Source organism: Anser cygnoides, chromosome 1, assembly GCF_040182565.1.
Source record: "Anser cygnoides isolate HZ-2024a breed goose chromosome 1, Taihu_goose_T2T_genome, whole genome shotgun sequence".
In the NCBI taxonomy this organism is placed as follows: domain Eukaryota; kingdom Metazoa; phylum Chordata; class Aves; order Anseriformes; family Anatidae; genus Anser; species Anser cygnoides.
The window spans coordinates 195,484,213-195,495,152 of NC_089873.1; positions in this window are offsets into that span (position 1 = coordinate 195,484,213).

The window sequence follows — 10,940 nt, forward strand, 5'->3', positions numbered from 1 at the left end:
GAAAATGGAGGAACTGTTAATGAGGTTGTATCTCTGAGACATACTTTTCATCTGACATCTCACAAAGCCACAAGAGTCCCTGGCTGTGGCTTGCATTTTCCTGCACCAGGCACCACAGGATCTCCAAGCAGAAAGCCTTGCTGTCTGTACCACTACTAGCTTGCTGCCTCTCCTGCAACGTCACTGCCAGTGTTGAAATCAAGGACAGTTTTCAGGGCTAATAGAAATAAGACACTTGCCAAGTTTCCATATGAAATATACTCTAAAGTTAATTATATCATTGTATTACTGTTCCTTATTTGTCTCATGAAATTTAGTTCCCCAAAGGAGAATTACAATACAGATAGCATGTTGTAAATTCTTATGGGAAGAGAACTCACGCTCTCCTTGGAAAGAGCATGGGTAACCATGCAGGTTAAACTGTAATTGTCTTTCACTCAAGCCAGGTCTCTAGGCTTCTGTCTCCTTAATGGTGACACCGTGGCCTCCATAGGATGATTCAGACCCACACAACTCTAGACACCGTCTCCTGTGTCTGCAGACTGAGCCCAGACTAGCCACTTGGCCTTAAAGTGCCTACAGCTAGCTGAGAAGAATGAAATCCTATGTGGTTACTTGGCCCGCAGTGTTGTTCTGGCTTCCCTGGAGTTTCTGAGTGCTGCTCCGATCCTAACAAAGAGGCAGCTCTGGAGTATGCATGCCAGCTCAGCTCCCGTGCTGAAGCACGGCTTTTGCTGGGTGAGGTATTTGTCAAACTCTGATCTAATGTCAGGACTTCTAATTGTCAGTGACATTTTGAATAATAACATAAATTAACTACTCCGAATATGATCTCAATAGGTATGAGGCTGCCATTGTGCAGTGGAGGTTGACTCATCATCCATATTAAGGGACAATGTTTTTCTGAGTATTTCACCTGTGTGCACTAATTTGTCCTGTCAGTGAGGCTGAGGCAATTCTAGTGATTATTTTGCAACTGGATTTTATTTTGATGCAAAGAGAATTTTATATTGCTGGCTAGATACTTGAAGGTGTCTGTTGCTGTTAGCTCATTTTACCTCCGCGGTTATTCTTTCAAGGACAACTGGAGACAGGTCATATATTAATATTTATTATATCAAGAATGAGAGTGATTGCAATGTTGGCAGCTCATCTATAGCTGCATTAATATAGCAAAACTTTTTCTTCCTGCTATGGAGATTTCTGTGGCTTTATTTTATCCATTTTTTTGTTGTTGTTTTTCTGCAATTAATAGTTTACCTTTTTTAAAAAATTATTATTATTATTTTTTAAAGCCTATATCCTTACCCCATCCCCATCAAGCATAATGGAAAGGAAGAAGATTCTTTTTGTCCCTTCCCAAGACAGCAATGGGTATTTTGCCTACAGAAAGATGGAAGAAAGATGCCACGGGTGGTAAGGCAATGGAATATGCAATGTATCAACATGGATTATAGAGTATGTGCTTCTGCTATGACTTGTTGCATGGCCAGGGGCCAATGACTTTGACTCAGGCCCTTGATAACATTCAATGCTTAACTTTCACCTACAGAAATGCAACGGAGGAAGTGTGCAGTTGCTCCAGGCACATCCAGGTGTCAGTTTGTTTCTGTCCGGTCTATCACAGTCTTGGAAGACAACACCTAAGGGTTGTTTTTGCCAGAGAGGAATTTCTGCATCTGTGCAGGCATGGGGTGAACAGGGAGTGGAGCCTGTCTTGGCAGAGGGTTAGTGTCACTCATCTAATTGGCTTAAATTCATTGATGATGGATTTCAGACTCTTGGCAGTGATGGTCAACACTGTTTATTGTCTAGCCATCAAAAGCCTGTTGTGATGGCAAAACTTTGCATTATCATCCAGACCTTATTCTCTTTGTTCTTCACTGCAGCAACCTGCTGCTCCAGCTTCTCTGAGCAGCTCACTGCTGCTCCATTTCTTTCCAATCTGGTAGTGTGACTGGTGCTAAGCTAGTTAATTGGTGGCATCAAATTGTCAGAACTGACCTTTAAAACTCATACTTCAGTGTAATGAATGTAAGTGAGTGAGATGGGCTGGTCATACCCCTCAGACTTGTTCAAAGATTTTGATAAGCAACCTGGGAATAAAGTAACACTTTCTAATTCTCACAACTACGATAGAAAATTTTCTCTCTCTTTCTCTTTTTAATAAAAATGTATAACCTTGCCTATTGTGTCATATATAACACATAAACAGATTATATTGTTTAAATAACAACCTGTGGTCTGCATCGATGGCCATCCTCTTCCTCCTGCCTCCAAGATGGATACACATTCACAGAAAACACAGGCTCTTTTGTGTCTCTGTGTGAATTCTGGGCTGGATGATGGGGGTTAAAAAATGGAGGTCTTGAGCTGTTGAGTGAGTGGGATGTGTTTGCTTGAGATGATGACTGCTGAATTGGGGGTGACCATATCACAGTCACCATCTGTAACATTACTTTGCTTTTACTAGAGCAGAGACGTTGCAGACCAGTCTGCTAGACCAGACCAGAAATCCAAGTATTTTCTCCTTTAACCTTGCAGATAATCCAGAAACTTTGTAATTTTTAACTATAGCCCATTTCTCATTCAGAATAAGAATTGGGATATTGTATTCCTTAATAACTGTGTTATATTGCTCTTTGCTTGTAGACTCTCAGCAGTGGCTTGATGGCTAAGTTCATCTTTGTAGCTTCTGCTCCAGAAGAATCACTGCTGAATTCAAGATGAGTTGCCTGGGAGACCGACTAATGCAATTCAAAATGCAATGTCGTGCAGACTGGTTGCATGCTGCCTAGTATATGGCCAAGTTTTTTTCTACAGAAGACCTAATTTCAGAAATTCCTGGATGCTTCCTGCTCTTACACTTTTTCCATTGAGCAATCTAATCACGTCTCAAGTATCACCTGTTTGGTGTCTTGTCTCTAAGAAAGGTGAAAGAGGTTTTCTCCTACCACTGTATTTTTGTGTAGTTATGATTTTAATGGACACCTGCACTGGTGCTATCATCTTCCATTTTAAATGTTCCAATGAAGATTTCCAGTGTTCGGTGCCATTGGAATCAATGACAGTGACAGCTTTGAAAATATAACTCTTTAATGCATTAGCTAGACTAGCTAGGGAAGTAGTATTACTTGTTGCTTACTAATGTCCAGAAATGTGAATAAGATCTGTGATGCATTGACTGGTATACTATAAAGGCTAGGATATGTCATATCTTGAAGAACTGACTGTCAAAAAATAAAGCAAGCTCCATGGTCTTCTCCTTCCACTCTGCCTATCTGCCTTTTCTGCATGTAGGATTACCCTGTTTGGGATATTTCATCATTTTCTGTCATTCTCTCTAATTTTTTTCCAGGTCATTCAAATGTGTTGCTGGGTAGAAGAAGAAAGATCATGAAAATCAGCCTAACCTGCAGGAGCAGCTCTGAGATGTGTTGGCTCTGCCAGGTTGTTGCCTCCACCCCCACGCACTGGCATTTGGAAAAGAGGAGCATCAGCTCCTCGGTGCCAACAGCTGTCTCATCACGCACTGATTCATTTGTCAGCTGTGACTCTGACGGCTGGAGCACACTGGTGACCTATGAGCTGCCTTCTCCATACATAACAGACTGGCTGTTTAAACTGACAGGAGATAAGCAGCAAGTATCTGACTTTCCACCCCAGAGCAAGATTCCTCTGTATTGTACCCCCAGCGAGGGTTGGGGGATCCTGAAAGAGGATGGACAAACACCGTGTGCAAATAAAGCATGCTTCAGACTCCCTAACCTGGCTTGAAATGGTTTGTTTCATTTTATCTGATAGTATAAGGCACACCACAGACTTCAACAATGTACATGACACATAGCCCCTGCAAACAACAATCCTGCCAGCTTCACCAGTGAATATCTAGGGAAGGACTGTAACAAATTTTCTTGAATATTGTCCAGAAACAAGCTTTATATTGCTGCTATCTGTATGGTCATTTCACTAGTCTGTATTTAGAGGACTGGGAAATGGTGTCCCTACTAAAAGCCAGGCTTAGTACAATCTTGTAACTCTTCTCAGGAAATATGCCCTTTAGGTCCTATATCTTTTTGGCTTTTACTTAGGTTTATTTCATCAGATGAAAACAAAAAACATTTTTATATTTCTGTGTGTGCATCCTCATGCCCTTTCCATAGTGTGTGAGTGGTGGGCAAGTCTGTGTGGCACCGTCCCCACCCCACCAGGAAGCTCCAGGGGCATTAAGATACAGGCACACCAGCAAGATGTAATCAAGGGGAATGTGTGCAGGACGGAGCTGTGTGCCTAGGGCAAAACAGGAAAAAAAAAAAAAGGGCATCAAAAAATGAAGCCATCAATCCAAGTCACTAGCTGCCTCAGATCAGTGCAGACGTGCTGCAGGTCGCTGTCACTGGCTGGCTACCAGTGCAGGGCTCCTTTGCAGAAGGATGCTGGTGTGGAATAGCCCCGTGAGATACGACTGGAGGAAAAAGGTCAAGGGGATGAAAATTGTATGAAAAAGCCTGATTTGGATGTGATGGAGCTTAATAAGCACTGGGCTGTGATTTTACTGATGATGCTCTATGCCCAACTCTGCAAAATGCAGTCACTTGCTGCTCGTTTGTATACAGTGCTCTGCTGTGCTTCTTGTTCCTTCTCCCTTAAATGCAGACCCAGCTTTCCCTGTGGCCTTTCTGGGTGAAAATGCTAGCAAGAGAGATGTGCATTAACTCTTGGTGTCCACAGCCGGCCTCCAGAGAGCTCCTCCAGCCAGCTCTGGCTTTGGCACGCAGGCTGCTGTGCTCCTGCCCCTCCTGTTGCTCCTCTGCTACCCTGCTGCAGGAGTGCTGCTCTTTGCCTCTGCTTTTTGGGCGCTCAGACCTCCCTGTTCATTGAAGTCAACAGAAAAATCCCTGCTGTCAACCAGATGTCAAGGCATGGACCCTTATCAGAGTCGAAGACATGGAGCAACCCATAAACCCATATACTCTTTGATTCCCCGCCTGTGTTTTACTGCTCTGCTCATCAGCTGCAGGCATTTTACCAGCCATTACCCTGACCACAGACTGTAAAATCATGTATTTATGTGGGTATTTTAACAGCTCAGGCTTTAATTTGTCTGGGTAAGCAAATGTGATCATGTTTTAAATTAAAAGTTTGGCTCATAGAAGGTAAACTGCATGGACATAGCAAAATTTTTAAGGCATTTCAGGACTCTGTGATGTATTCCATCTGCAGCTAAAAAGTGTTTGTGAAGAGCAGGTGAATTAAATAGATTAAGCCTGGGCTCAGTTTTGGCCATGGGCAGCAGTGCACAGGGAGAGGTCCCAGTGTGGGGCTGTGCCTGATGGGATTCTCCAGATGCACCACAATGTTTCCATCAGCATCCTCACAGCGAGGCTAAAATCAGCGAGCATAAGGAAGTTGTAGGTGAGGGTGGCATGACACCAAGCAGTAGTGGGAACTGCATGGCCAATCAGAGCTGTCAGGAGAATTTGGGTCTCTTCAGGAAAAACCATTTTTCCTCCCTCCTGTGCAGAAGGAGCCTTTGAGGTTGGCCACATGGTTGAGAGCACAGTCAACCCGCAGGGCTGATGTGGCTGTGGGTACTTGGAGCAGGCTTGAGGAGGCCTGGTGGGAATTCACTGCCGAATCATGGAATCAAAGCCCTCCAAGATCATCTGGTCCAACCATCCCCCTGCCACCAATTTCACCCACTAAACCATGTCCCTAAGCACCACGTCCAACCTTTTCTTGAACGTCCCCAGGGACAGTGACTCCATCACCTCCCTGGACAACCCGTCCCAATGCCTGACTGCTCTTTCTGAGAAATTTCTGAGAAAAATTCTGAGAAAATTCTCCTCATTTCCAACCATGCTGCATGCCTCCTGGACTATGGAGCATGAAGAAGAATGATGTTCTGTAGAAGTTATCTATCAGGCAGGCTGGCCTGGGGTCCTTCCCTCAAGGTCCCACTCAGAAGAAACATTTGCTGAGAAGAGAGGATTTGCAGACAGCCCGCGTTCAATCCCAGTTTGGGTTGTCCATGAAGGAAATGTATAAGGGAGATGGTGGTGTTTTGGAGTAACTCTCAGCCAAATGGGGCCAAGGTTTTCACACCAAACCCATGGGATGGGGGACAAGCCTAGAAAGCAGACAGGTTGCCCAGAGAGGTTGAGGGACCCACCTCCCTCCTTGAAGATCTCCAGAAGCTGCCTGGACGTGGTCCTGGGCAGCCTGCTGTAGGTGTCCCTGCTTGAGCAGGGGTGGGACCAGATGGCTCCACAGGGCCCTGCCAACATCAGCTGTTCTGTGATGCTGTGACTCTGTGATTACAGTGACATGGGAGTCCATTGTCAGTCCCCTATGAAATACTTGGAGAAAAATGAATTTTCTGCATGCCTCAAGGGAGGGATAACAAATAAGATTGGACAGGTGATTTTGTCTCTGTATGCATGGCATCACAAAGGCCACGCTGAGGAACTGGAAATGGTTCAGGGAAGGGATTTAGATGACAATAAATTTGAGCCAGGCTCTCCTGCTTTCCTCTTGGCCACTGGAGGTGCCTGTGGGAAGTGACACATTGCATCCCAACGTGGGCTCTGGGGTAGCTTGAACCTAAGACAATCCGTAAATGTTCATTTCTCCCATGACTCTGGGGTGCCCAGAGTCACAGATACAGAGATGACAGTGTGCCAGGTATGTCCCACCCCAGCTGTGTGTGTGGTTTCAAGGGTGTAGAAAGGCTGGTGAAGACACAGCAAAGCCCCATACAAACAATGCAATGTTTAGAGGAAATGCTGCATTGTGTGAGCTTCAAAGGGTTTGGTTCATTCACACTACTGGAAATAAAACTGAAATATAATTTCATTGTGACCTGCAAAACCTTTACAGGAAGAAAATATGGTTAGCAAATGGCTTGTTAAGTTCAGGACAGAGGAAGGTATAATGAAATCTGGTGTTTGGATGCTGAAGACAGAAAATTTGTGTGAGTAAAAATAAGGCACTACTTTTAATTTGGCACAACTTGTCACAGCAGTGGGCAATGGGGGAAGGAGCAGGCTCTCCACCTCCTGAGGTTTCCCAGAAATGGAGGATATCTCTCTAGAAGACAGTCTTTAGCTCTAGTCAAACACGAACTATTATAGGCTCAGGAAGGAGTGCAAGAGTATTGTGTAATGGCTGTGACAGCTGAGGTGAGGGATCCTACCATTCCCTGAGGGGCTTCAACTTCTTGATCAATGAGCAAAAGGATTAGGAACTTATTTGGTCTCACAGCAGTCATCGATTGCTTTTTGCAACTCCCCAATTTAGATGTGCACATCAAGCAGAGGGACAAGCAACAAGGCTGGTTAGGTGCACTGCCTGTCACTGCAATAAGCAGAGATCCTACTGGAGTTATAGAAATGCAAAATCTATTTATTAAATTAAAGCAGTCCCACTGAGGTGCCAATAGACACCAGGAGTGTTTTCCGAAAGAAGACTTGTTGGAGCTTCCATCTTCCAGTAAAAGTAGCCGTCATGTGCCAAGTATGCCTTTTACAGATACTCGTCCAACCAATACTTGTTCATATAAAAAAATGGCCTGAGTGGGAGATGCAGAAAATAGGGAAGCCTCTTCAAGGTAGGCAGAGATCACTGAATCATAGAATGGCTGAAGTTGGCAGGGATCTCTGGAGGTGTGGTCAGTAACAACACTGTGTTGTTTTCAGCATGCAGTCGACACAGATGATGCAGGCATATCACAAGCCTCGACGTTCCTACTATCTTGGTGACACCCTGCCCCTTCCTGCTTGTCCCCAGCCCTGGGACTGTGCTCAGCTCTTTGCCAGGTGGGGGAATTCCTTGTCCGTGTGCTGTGAGGGGGGTTGGCAGGGATTTACAGGGAGGACATGGGAGCACCATGGGCATTTGAGATGCCATATTTGCATTCTGGGCTTTTCCCCAGCATTAACCTGCACCCTGGTCAAATAAATCTGCCTCAGCTTTATGCCAGTGGCTCCTCTACTGTATCAAATTCAGGTAAGGACTTAATTTGACTGTGCAGAAAGGCATAGCTGTTCATCTGGAGATTCATTTGCTGCTCACTTTAGTTTTTCTACTGACAAGACATACGCAGTAATTTAAATATAACATATATATCAAAACTTGCAGGGCTATAATAAGCAAACCCATCTGAAATGATCTGACGTTCTCTGGAGAAAAGCTGAGATTGCTGTTTACTCTTTAAACAAAATCAGCCAAGGATTTCAGGTGACCCAAGCCACGAGTTCAGAAAATAAACTGCCTGTGTTATGCTGAGCCACTCCATTAGTATGGATGCCAAGAGGCGCTCTGCTCATCAGTTACACAGAGTACGAGTGATTTCACATGCTAATGTCTTCTTTCCATCAGTGTCCTACAAATGGAGTCGCAACAGCATCCTGCAGCCTTACTGGGATGCTTGTCTTGTTGAAGAATTACAGTAGAAATCTGCACTGAATCCTCACCCTGGCCACCTGAGAGGAGGGTGAGTTTAAAAAAAAAAAAAAAGACCCAGACCAACCTCACCAGCTCCCCTGGGAGCTGCAGTGCCTTGCTGCTGAATGCGATTATTTCCAGATGAGCTTACAGCAATTTGAATGAATATTTTAAGAAGACAGGAACAGCCCCCAGTAATTACAACTACACCAGCTTAATTTACAAAACCCTGTAAATCTGTTGACATGTGATAATAGGGGTATTTCTTCCTGGTTCTGATATTAGATTTCTACAGCTTTGGTACCTGTGGTGCCTTTCATTGCTAATTTCCTCCTAAGCACCCTTCCTTTTTTGAAGATGCACAAAGGAAAAAATTTTCTTTGAGTCTCAACTCTGTGGAAATGCACCGTGAGAGCATATATATGCAGGTTTTCCTCCTGGGAAAGGGCAACAGTTGTATCAAATGTTTTGTATTTTCCAATGGCTTTGTATTTTACAAAAAGCTAAAATTCTGGAGAGGAAAGGAAAGGAAAGGGAAAGGAAAGGGAAAGGAAAGGGAAGGAAAGGAAGGAAAGGGAAGGAAAGGGAAGGAAAGGGAAGGAAAGGGAAGGAAAGGGAAGGAAAGGGAAGGAAAGGGAAGGAAAGGGAAGGAAAGGGAAGGGAAGGAAGGGAAGGAAAGGAAGGAAAGGAAAGAAAGGAAAGGAAAGGAAAGGAAGGAAAGGAAGGAAAGGAAAGGAAAGGAAAGGAAAGGAAAGGAAAGGAAAGGAAAGGAAAGGAAAGGAAAGGAAAGGAAAGGAAAGGAAAGGAAAGGAAAGGAAAGGAAAGGAAAGGAAAGGAAAGGAAAGGAAAAGGAAAGGAAAGGAAAGGAAAGGAAAGGAAAGGAAAGGAAAGGAAAGGAAAGGAAAGGAAAGGAAAGGAAAGGAAAGGAAAGGAAAGGAAAGGAAAGGAAAGGAAAGGAAAGGAAAGGAAAGGAAAGGAAAGGAAAAAGGAGAAGGACGGGAAAAGGAGAAGGACGGGAAAAAGGAGAAGGAAAGGAAAGGAAAGGAAAGGAAAGGAAAGGAAAGGAAAGGAAAGGGAAAGGAAAGGAAAGGAAAGGAAAGGAAAGGAAAGGAAGGAAAGGGAAAGGAAAGGAAAGGAAAGGAAAGGAAAGGAAAGGAAAGGAAAGGAAAGGAAAGGAAAGGAAAGGAAAGGAAAGGAAAGGAAAGGAAAGGAAAGGAAAGGAAAGGAAAGGAAAGGAAAGGAAAGGAAAGGAAAGGAAAGGAAAGGAAAGGAAAGGAAAAAGGAAAGGAAAGGAAAGGAAAAGGAAAGGAAAGGAAAGGAAAGGAAAGGAAAGGAAAGGAAAAGGAAAGGAAAGGAAAGGAAAGGAAAGGAAAGGAAAGGAAAGGAAAGGAAAGGAAAAGGAAAGGAAAGGAAAGGAAAGGAAAGGAAAGGAAAGGAAAGGAAAGGAAAGGAAGGAAAGGAGAAGGACGGGAAAAGGAGAAGGACGGGAAAAAGGAGAAGGAAAGGAAAGGGAAAAGGCGAATGTGAAGGGAAAGGAAAAGAGAAAGGGGAAGAGGAAGGGGAAGGGAAAAGAATCTACTTTAAGCAACAACCACTCAGGAATTTAGATGACTTGCAAAATGCCAAGGCTTGGCTATACAAAACTCTGTACCCACAGACCCAGAAGGGAGCTAGTCACTCCTAGATAGCTTTGAGAGTCTGGGTCTGAAAGTCTGATTGGAGAAAACAGTGAATGAAAACCCAGGTTTTCTTTTGCAATCACAGTTTGCTCATGGGGGAAACCACCATATTTCTCAGACTAATGAGAGCCATAAGTGGATCACATTATCTGTTTTTGATGCTGTAGTTATTCAACACTTTCTTCAAATTAGTCATTAATTCCCCTGGAAAAAAAATAATAAAAATCAGGCCTTAATATATTTGTCTTAAAAAATAATTATAATCTACGGTCACCACATGGTTGCTGTCTGTCCCACAACAACTATTCCTTTAGCAAGAGGAACCATCAGGCAAAGTATACCTGGCCTTACTGCTCGTACTGCAAACACGAACTCCCAGAGAGCATCTGCAGAGCTCTGCCCAGCTGGCGGTGGTGCTGGGGCTCCCTGGGTGAGTTTGGTGCAGGAGGAGGCAGCAGCAGTGCAGTGGCTGGGGACCTGAGGGTGACTGGAACATAATCATGAATAAAACGTATGGGAGAAATTGACTACATGATCCAAAACATTTTGAACATAATTAAATTGTGCTTGGAGCTTTCCCTGACATTAATCAAACAGGTTATTAAATGCTAATATAAGTGAAACTTAAGAAAATATGATGACCATAAAATCCAAATATTATAATGTATTTCCCTCCTAGTGCACTATAAACACCATATTAATCTTGCTGCACCGACTGCAAGCTATTTCTACCTTGGTGTTTTTGTCCCATCCCCTAAACTATTGCAATCCATCCACTACTTCAGCTTTCTGTAATGGATTGTAAAAAGTCCTCTG